This window comes from Dipodomys spectabilis, unplaced genomic scaffold, assembly GCF_019054845.1.
Source record: "Dipodomys spectabilis isolate Male_0828 unplaced genomic scaffold, ASM1905484v1 ptg000569l, whole genome shotgun sequence".
Taxonomy (NCBI): domain Eukaryota; kingdom Metazoa; phylum Chordata; class Mammalia; order Rodentia; family Heteromyidae; genus Dipodomys; species Dipodomys spectabilis.
Window position 1 is genome coordinate 1,684,139 of NW_024871246.1, and position 9,958 is coordinate 1,694,096.

At 36.9% G+C, this 9,958-nt stretch overlaps 1 pseudogene; it reads left to right on the forward strand.

Moving 5' to 3' along the window:
- Positions 1-8,670: 8,670 nt before the first annotated feature.
- LOC122100204 lies at positions 8,671-8,770 on the forward strand (annotated as a pseudogene).
- Positions 8,771-9,958: the final 1,188 nt, after the last annotated feature.

Here is a 9,958-nt window from a genome sequence, read left to right on the forward strand (position 1 = left end):
CTGTTAAGCTGGTTTAACTCATCTTGGTTTAGTTTTGACATGTCAATATTTGCTAGGAAAAGGTCCATTTCTGTCAAGTTCTCAAACTTATTCGCATAAAGTTTTGAGAAGTATTCCCTTATAATGTTCTGAATCTTGGTTGTTTCCGTGGTGATGTTTCCATTCTCATCTCTGAGTTTATTAATTTGGGTGTGTTCTCTTCTTTTTCTGGTAAGATTTGCTAAGGGTCTGTCAATTTTGTTAAGTTTTTCGAAGAACCAACTCTTTGTTTTGTTGATTCTTTCTATAGTTTTTTTGGATTCTAATTCATTTAATTCTGATTTAATTTTGATTATTTCTTTCCGTCTACTGGATTGGGGTTTATCTTGCTGCTCTTTTTCAAGGAGGTTTAGATGTGTCATTAAATTGCTAGTTTCAGATCTCTCCAATTTGTTGATGTAGGAGCTCAGAGCTATAAACTTGCCTCTGAGTACTGCCTTTGCTGTGTCCCAGAGGAGCTGGAAATTTGTGTGTTCAATTTTGTTGAATAGCATGAACGTTTGAATTTCCTTTCTAATCTCTTCCATGACCCACTCTTGATTCAGCAGTGTGTTGTTCAGCCTCCATGTGATACCGGACTTTCTTTGGTGGCTTTTTGTGTTGAGTTCTAATTTTATTCCCTTGTGGTCAGAGAGAATGCAAGGTATAACTTCAATGTTTCTGAATTTAGACAAGTTTGCTTTGTGGCCTAAAATGTGGTCTATTTTAGAAAACGTTCCATGTGCTGCTGAGAAAAACGTGTATTCTGATGCTGCTGGGTGAAATGTTCGGTAGATGTCTGTTAAGTCTAGTTGATCTATGCAGCTGTTTAGATCTGTGGTTTCTCTGTTGAGTTTCTGCCCAGTTGATCTATCTAGTGGGGTGAGTGGTGTGTTAAAATCCCCAACAATTAATGTCTTTGGATCTATATGGGATTTGAGGGAAAGTAGTGTTTCTTTGATAAATTTGGGTGCTCCATTGTTTGGCGAATAGATATTTAGAATTGTAATATCCTCCTGAAGGAGAGATCCTTTAATTAGCATGTAGCGACCTTCTTTATCTCTTCTCACGAATTTTAATTTGAAGTCTATTTTATCGGATATTAGGATTGCAACTCCCGCCTTTTTATGGGGGCCGTTTGCTTGGTAGATTTTGTTCCAGCCTTTAACATTGAAAATGTGTTTGTTTTTACGGGCAAGATGTGACTCCTGCAGGCAGCAGATAGAAGGGTCTTGTTTTTTAATCCAACTAGACAGTCTATGTCGCTTAATTGGTGAGTTCAGTCCGTTAACATTAAGAGATAGGACTGAGAGGTATTTGAGAGTTCCTGCCATGTTATCCTCCTTCTTGGGGGCTGCGAAAACTGGGTTCTTCCTATTGTTCTTGGATTCTCAGTTTGGGTGCAGTTTCTTGGCCTTTGTTGCAGTCTTGTTGGTTTTCTATGTGTAGGACATCTTTAAGAATCTTTTGTAGGGCAGGTTTGGTGGAGATGTATTGTTTCAATTTTTCTTTGCTATGGAAGGTTTTTATTTGGCCTTTAGTTATGAAGGAGAGTTTAGCTGGGTACAGTATTCTTGGTTGATAGTTGTTTGTTTTTAGGGCGTGGCATACATCATTCCAGGCTCTTCTTGCTTTGATTGTCTCTGCTGAGAAATCTGAGGTGATTCTAATTGGTTTCCCTTTATAGGTGATTACCCTTTTCTCCTTGACAGCTTTAAGGATTTTTTCCTTGGTCTGAGTTGATCCTGTGTGGATTATAATGTGACGGTGGGATGTCCTATTCTGGTCTGGTCTATTTGGGGTTCTAAAAGCTTCTTGTATCTGAATAGGCCTATCTTTTTGCGTGTTTGGGAAGTTCTCTGATAGGATCCTGTTAAACAAATTTCCTAGACCATTAACTTCTGTTTCTATGTGCTCCTCTACACCCATTATCCTTAGATTAGGCCTTCTGATGGTGTCTTCCAGGTGTTGGATAGATCTATCATACTTCTTGGACTTGTCTTGGATGGTTGTATGTTCTTTCTCTATAATATCTAGGCTGTCTTCAATCCCTGAGATTCGATCTTCTGCATGGTCTAACCTGCTGTCAAGACTCTCTACTTTGTTTTTTATCTCTTTTCCTTCTAGTTGGTCAGCTTTGATGGCTTCAAGTTCTTTGTTGAAGCTCTCTTTTAGGTCTTGTATGAATTTCTTTACTTCCTTAATTTGGTGTTCAGTGTTTGTTCTCAAATCACTTAGTTGATTGGTTATGGTTTCTTTGGACTCCCATTCCTTCTGTTGGGTTCCATTCAGCATTCCCTTTGTGGTCTCCCTGACTTCCTTCAGCTCTTTGTTAATGGATTCCATGAATGCCTTTAGTGATCTTTGTGTGTTCTCTACCTGGTCTCTCAATTCCTGAATTACTCTTTGATTAGCTTCCTCCCGTTTGTGGGATTCCTGCAGTTCTCTTTCCTCCCGTTCGTGGGATTCCTGCAGTTCTCTTTGAGTGTTCTCAGCCTGCTCACGCCATTCTTCCCTTTCTCTTTGAGTGTTCTCAAGTTGTTCACGCAAATCCTGTATCAGTTTTTGAGTAGCTTCCTCACGCTTATGATAGTCCTGTATAAACTTTTGGGATGCCTCCTCTCTCTCCCTATCACGCTCATAGAGAGTCCTTTGTAAGTTGTCAAACTTCTCATTTATCTTGTTTGCCAGCAGTGTTTGTAGAGCTATTTGGGAACTCTCCTCTGGATTGTTCATTATCTGATCTGACCCCTGATTGTCAAGATTGGGAATTGAGATACCCGAATTTGCCATTTTTCTTGTGTTTTTCCGCCTTACTCTGCCCATTTGAGATGAAAATAGGGCCAGTTTTGTGCTAGAACACTATCTTAAGGCAACCATCAACCAACGTTTGCATTTATAGTCAATAGTCTACAGATACAATCTAGTTCAAAAGATACATCTATTCAACATCAAACAACTAAATGTTAATGGGCTTCGAACCGCAGAGAAGAATTTGGAAAACCAGAAATTTTTAGGGTTAGGGAGAGATGTGGGTAAAAATTAGGAATAGATTAGTGTGGGGAGGCACAGGGAGAGTTAACTATGTCCTCATCTCAATGCAGGAAATAGGTTGGGTAGGATGCAAGTAGAGAGGGAGAGAAAAAAGAAGAAAGGGAAAGAGAAATGAAAAGAGACCAGAAAAAAAAATTAGAAACGTAAAAATTAATATAGTTATGGAGATTGAAAGACCATCTATTTAGAGAGGAATTTGAATATAATGAGAAAACAGGAGGGAGATAGAGGAGATGTGAAAAACTTAAAAAATGCTTAAAATATTATATAGGTATAAAGAGGTAGTACTGCTATTAAGGAATTTAAGTCTCAGAGGTTTTGGATTGAGTAATAAATTTGTGGATTAAGTGTGTACACAATGGGGGATAGGGTCTACTAGTTAACTATGGGTTTATCTGAGGATGTGCAGGACAAGAGTTAAGTCACATACAGAAGAACAAAAGAAAGGAAAAGGTGAAAAGGATAAGAAAGGGAGAAAAAAAAAGATCAGAAGTTCAGTAGAGCTAGACAAAAAACAAAAAGATAATTAAGAAAGAAACAAAAAGAGAGAGAAGACAAGAAAAAGGAAAACGTACATTCACGTATTCCTAAAATAAAAATTATAAGAGGGAAAAAAAAGTTACTGGAAAACAATTATTTTTTCAAAAAAGGCAAAAATTAAAGATTAATAAAAGTTTTAGAAAAGGAAAAAAAAAATTTTATATATATAAGGTACCAAAAAAAAAAAAAAAAAAGAAAAGAAGAAAAAAAAGTTCTTTGATTTTTTTTTTTTATTTTTTTGGGAGGGGTAGGAAGAATCCTGTATCTCCCTTTTGTCTGTAACCAGCCTCTTGTTGGAGTCTCTGGTCAGCTTGAGGTCCTGTGGCTTGATTGGTTTCTTAAGTCAGTTTGTTCGAACAGGCAGAAAAATGCTCTGCTTTACCCAAGATTTTGAGATCCCCCTCCCAGGTTAGTTTAATGGGAGGGTGATCTGCTTTGAGAATCACAAAAGAGGGGTGATGAGGCTAGGTTCTGGTAGAGTTGAGGCCTTTCAACAAACAGTAGCTTTTCCCTGGGGCTATTTTGTGAAAAATTCAGAGCCCACCCTGGAGCCATTCTCAGGGTTGCTGTTTTTCAATTGATTGTGGAGGCTGCTAGAGGGAGGGGCAGCCTCTGGCTCTGGTTACGCAGTGAGGAAAGCCACTCCAATGGCTGGTGCCTGAGCTGGGTGACTTTTCCCTGGATGGAGCTGAGTCTGGCAGGTCACTTCACCGTTAAGTTCTTGTGACCTGTTAAATGACTCGTTTTATTCCAAGGCCTGAGTTGGAGCTAGCAGCTCCTCCGAGCTTTGTCGGTATCCAAGATGGAGATCACCAGTGCTGGGGGGGCGGGGTGGCCTTCCCTCCTCTGCTCCCTGAGAAGGAGTGAGGACGTCGGGCTTCTACTCACGCCGAGTCTTGGATCCTGGGTCGTCTCTGGTCTGCAAACTGCAGGATGAAATTGTCCGCTCCTTGTAGGTTCTTGCTGGTGTTGAGTAGAATCCTCTCACCCGCTGCGTCTGGCTCCTTAGTCCCGGACTCTCTGTGTGAGCGCTCAGGTATGGCCGCGGCTGCGGTCGCTGCTGCGACCCTGCCGCCGCTGCGGTGGCTGCTGGCAGGCGCTCAGATGTGTCTCCTTGTCTTGGCTTCCCCTCTCTTGTCTAACTCTCTGTCCTGTGATGGCACACTTGGTGTGATTCTCTGGCTTAGGAAATGTTAACTGGAACTCTAAAATTGCTTTCTATGCGAGAGCTTGTTCAGATTCCAGCTTCTCCTCCGCCATCTTCCCGGAACTCTGATCACAGCTTCTTCAACTGGTTCTTTGGAGACAACGTTTTACATGAGAATTTGTCCTCATTATCATAGATGTTGGGTTTTCGTGGCAACCAAATGCAAGAGGGAAGTTTAATGGATTCGCTTGGACAAGTAAACAGCGTAATAGAAAAAATGGCAAATAATCTTTAGTGAATTACTTTGACCGATTACTTTGCCAAAACAAAGAAGGAAAGATATAATTCAAAATCACTTGACTGAAAAGTATGAAAAAGAGTAGTAAAGAGAGAAGAGAGAAAACATAGAGTACTGTTTTCTCTCCAACGGAGTAATGAGTTTTGATCTTGTTTCTTCCATTCTATATGCACCAGCTATCAAATGTATCTCAGGACTGGAATATCCAGTTCAGACAAAGAGATCTCCCATTAGAAAATATTTGCTGCAGATGTAAGTGATTTATAACCTTAGACAATCTATTTAAATCTGTTCAAAATTCTCCCCTACCCCAAACTGCCCTCTTTGAACAGTTGGTTTGCTTTTCCCATACTGCCCTTGATTAACTATTTAAAATTTTGAGAGGTCATATTCATACTCTCTAGAGGTTGCTGTTTGGTTGTGATTTTTGTGTGTTTGGTTTTTGTTGTGTTTTTAACTAAATTTCAAAAGGTTGTGCAATTGTGTTACAATTAAATATGTCCATGTAATTGTCCAATGCTCCTGGATCAGAGTCACTCCTTCTATCATTCTCAACCAATCCCTTCTCCAAGATTTATTTCAGATTTACCACTTCCTTTATCACATGTGTACATTGAGTATTCTAGTTGTACTTGCCACTTTTTCATTTTTCATTCATTCTATGTTTTTACTAATATTCTTCTCTGGTCTCAACTTTTTGATAGTCATTCTGTTAAACTGTCTGTTCATACTTTGACAGGTTTATATACATTCTATGGCATTTCTATCCTGCACATACTTGAACTGATATCAGCTCATATTTCCATAATTAATTCATCTGCAATAACAATTTGCAAGACTGAAGTCGTGAAGCACCTATACATGATTTTATTCTCATCCATTGGGAAGATTAATATTTAGTCAACAAGAAAGTTTAAAAATGGCTTAGAATGCTTTCCTAACTACCAGTTTTTATAAATGGCTTTGTACAATGGTTTGTGATTATTTTATTTTACATGGGATAATATTCTCTACTATGTATAACTTTTGGGAAAAGAAGAAAACTAAAATTTATTACTGTGGAGGAATATGATAGAAATAGAAGACAGATTTTATGTTTGTCACATCTCTGATGAGTACCCATATTCAAGACTTAAAGTCATATTTCTTAAGGAAAACATCAAACAACCTGATAAGGCAACTATTCGTGATCTTTTAAAATGTACCTTATTATTTGATGAAATTTACTTTATTAGCTAAAGTTTAGGCTTGAAATATGGAAGGCTGATCTATATAACACATTTCTGGAAGGCATCTACTGAACAACACAAATGGTGGGGGCTACTATTTCTATAATTTAAGGAATAGTTGAACCTGTTTGGTGTTAGTGCTGGATAATAAATCAACTCTATTTTAACTTGCTCCTTCCACTTGAAAAACTTGTAATGTTACTAAGTATCATCTAATCGTCAAATGTTATTTTGGCGAATGTGCCTTTAAAAAGTTTATTTGAGGCGCTGGGAAGGTGGCTCTGTGGTAAAGCACTTGCTTGCATGCATGAGGTCCTGTGTTCAATTCCCCAGCATCACATGACCAAAAAGAAAAAAATCTGGAAGTGTGCTGTGGCTCAAGTGGTAGAGTGCTAGTCTTAAGCTGAAGAGCTGAGGGACAGCGCCCAGGCTCAGAGATCAGGCCCCATGCCCGGACCCCCTAAAAAATTATTTGAATAGGAATATATTTTCAGGAGATTAAATATAGGTTACCATTGGTTTGAGAATGACAACCTTTTTATACTACATTACCAAGTTTTACTGAAGTACCAGTGTTTTGAAGCACTAAGGATCTTCTCAATTAATGTTTTTCTGAATTATATTTGACTTCTAAGTCAAGTTTTCCTAGCCTTGGTAGAAAAATTATGGATCTATCCTTCGAGGAACTATTTTTTGGCCTACTTATACTGGACTGAAATCTTTCATTAATCATTAGGAGAGGGGTATTAAAAATATTCTTGTGACATTTGTGATCTTGTTCACTAATATGGGCTGGTCATCTGTAAATTGAAAGTGTGAATTACAGTAGTTTCTCTCAGATTTTGTGATCTCATCTTTCATTTTAAGTTGCCTTTCATTTCACAATTGCTTACTGCTAAATCCTATGTAATTGGGGCCCTGCATTATTATAGGAAATGAGAAGTTGAGATGAGTCTTCAATTACTTTCTGTTGGCATGTGGCATGGGCCTAGGTATGAGGACTTGCCCTTGTTATCTGATGATGCAGATAACTGGGACCTGTGATCCTAGGACGCGTGGGTCTTGTAGAAGAATAATACCTTTTGGACATCATATCAGCAAAATTTAGGTATGATCAGAAATATGTAGAAAACCATTATGGGTCCAGCGAGTTAAAACAATATACAGAGCAGCAGAGTAAAATCCCTTACATATTAAAGGAAAACAACATTTTTTTTTGCCATGTGAATTCAGGAGTCTAAGAACACTTAGAAGGTATCACAAGTTTATATCGAAGACATTGCATTGATACTTCTTATATTCTAATATATATTCTAAACTTAATTATTTATATTCCAATCTGTTTATTGTAATAAATATCAATTTATTTGTCAAATTATCGATTAATTCTAGTAAGTTTCATTGTGTGAAACATAAAATTAGCACATATAAATATAAAATATATAACTATATGTAATATAAGGAATGTTTTTCATTGTTCTGTTGTGGTTAGGGTATCAAAGGCAACTCTGTTTTACAGTATTATTCCATTATCTCTACCTCAGAGTTTGGTAGAGTTAGAACTAAAGCTTTACCATTTGTAGATTTACAGCCTAGAGGCAAGAGGAAACACTGAGATTAAAACATTACCAATTTAAGGCCTAATATCAAGGAAAAAATATGGACTTCTCCTGGAGCTATGGAAATATTTGGTGATAGAAATTCAGTAGTGTAAGTTCCTGCCTGGTTGGATGGTAGACAGGTCAGGACATTAGGTAATCATGCATAAGAACAATTTTTTCACCTTTTTGGCTTTAGCTACTTTTGAAATGGTAGGTATAATAAACAATTATATTTTGATAAAATACTTTCTAGTCACTACTGTTTATTTCTCCATGATCCCTTGTAACTAAGATTAGTTTTTTTCCAGTAAGATAATCTTTGCTGTCAGGGTAAGATATTCTGGTTGGTCTGTTACTACATAGAAGAAGGGTAAAGGGCCAGTAGACATTTGTGCCAGTAAGACCTCATTTGGGAAATTTTAAGCTGCAAAATTTTAGAAGTAGCTCTTCAGCAAGGCTTACTTTGAATCCATTAGCTCCACAAAGCTAACTCAGTTGATAAATAAGTACTTGAAAAGCCATATCTTTGAATCTAGCTATAAAGGCTTCAAAGTATGATGAAATTTAAAATGAAAAAGACTTAAAATAGTCATTGGCAAAATAATTGCAAGTGTGAGCAATCTACCGAACAATATATTTTTTCCACTATACACAGAATTTCAGAGAAATAAGATCAATAGCATTGTTAGTAACAATAAGGTTTCCTTGTTACAAATAGGCAACCAAGGATATATGCCTGTATAAAGATTGCATCATTAACTACTTAAATTCACAGGATACTACATGCTTCGGCAGCACGTATACATAAATTACAACAATATAGAGATTAACATGCCACTTGGACAGGGATGATCTGAAAATATGCGAAGTATTCCATATTTTTCATTCTTCAGATGCAAGAAATGAAAAACAGTTATTAAAAAGTTGATTACAAAAATACAAGTGTAACAACACATGCGATTCATATAATTAAAAGTTAGTTTGGCATCAGTGTATTACATCTTCACCTTAGAAAGGTCTTTACATAGCATAACTTTACAAAACTTTGAAATTAGATAACATTTTAATTTTATCCCAAAGAAATAAAATACTATAAGGACCTAGGAGAAAAAAGAATCTTAAACTGTTTTTATATGGAATGCAATCTGTAAGGACACATTTATTAATGAATTTATATAACATATAACAATGTAGTATTCAAAGTATTATATCTAGGAAAGAATGAAATAGATTATGGACATCTTACAAACAAAATACAGAATATGTTAAAATATACTTTCTTCAGACAAGCACCAGAAATATCTTTAGTTTCTGTACTACTCATTTCAACAGATACGTTAAAATTATTTCTGATTTAAAAAATCACAAGCTCTACAGAAATCATTATAGATGTACACAAACAACTCTTGAATATATTTTGAAATCAAAGTCAGGCAATTCATTTGGAAGAATACCATGGAATCCATGAATTTTTAAAGTAAGATATTGCTGTTGCTTTGTATTGTGAAAATATTTTGTACAGAGACAAAGGATGGACTGGCATTTTTGAAATTTAAGTAACTTAACCAAATCATTAAGACGTAGGAGAACAATTTGTACAGCCTTTCACAACTTCAAAGAGGTAGTCATACATACTTATCTTTTGGCAGTATCAAATGCAGTTTCTTCCAAGTTGTTCTTCAGACCTGGTTTAATATAATGGTTCAACAGAAGGAGATCAAACGTATCTTTGCTGTTTCTATTCCCAGCAGCAAGATGCAAGGGGGTCAAGAGGCCTTTAGTTTAGACACTGGTATCTGCATCATGATGAAGTAATAAAGAAGCCACACTGGTATTATTCCACGTATAAGCACTGTGCAGGTGTGTCCAGCCATTCACAGTTATTGCATGAATATCTACCTCGAGCCACCAACTCATGGACAATGTCTCAGTGTCAACTGTAGGCTTCCTGATGAAGAGCGGTATACTCATCTTCATCCCTAGTATTCACACGAGTGGCCTTTTTGGAAAGATTTCTCCACACTGTAGCAAGCCGATTAATTTAGGCAGCCCAAAGAAGAAATTTGCTTGG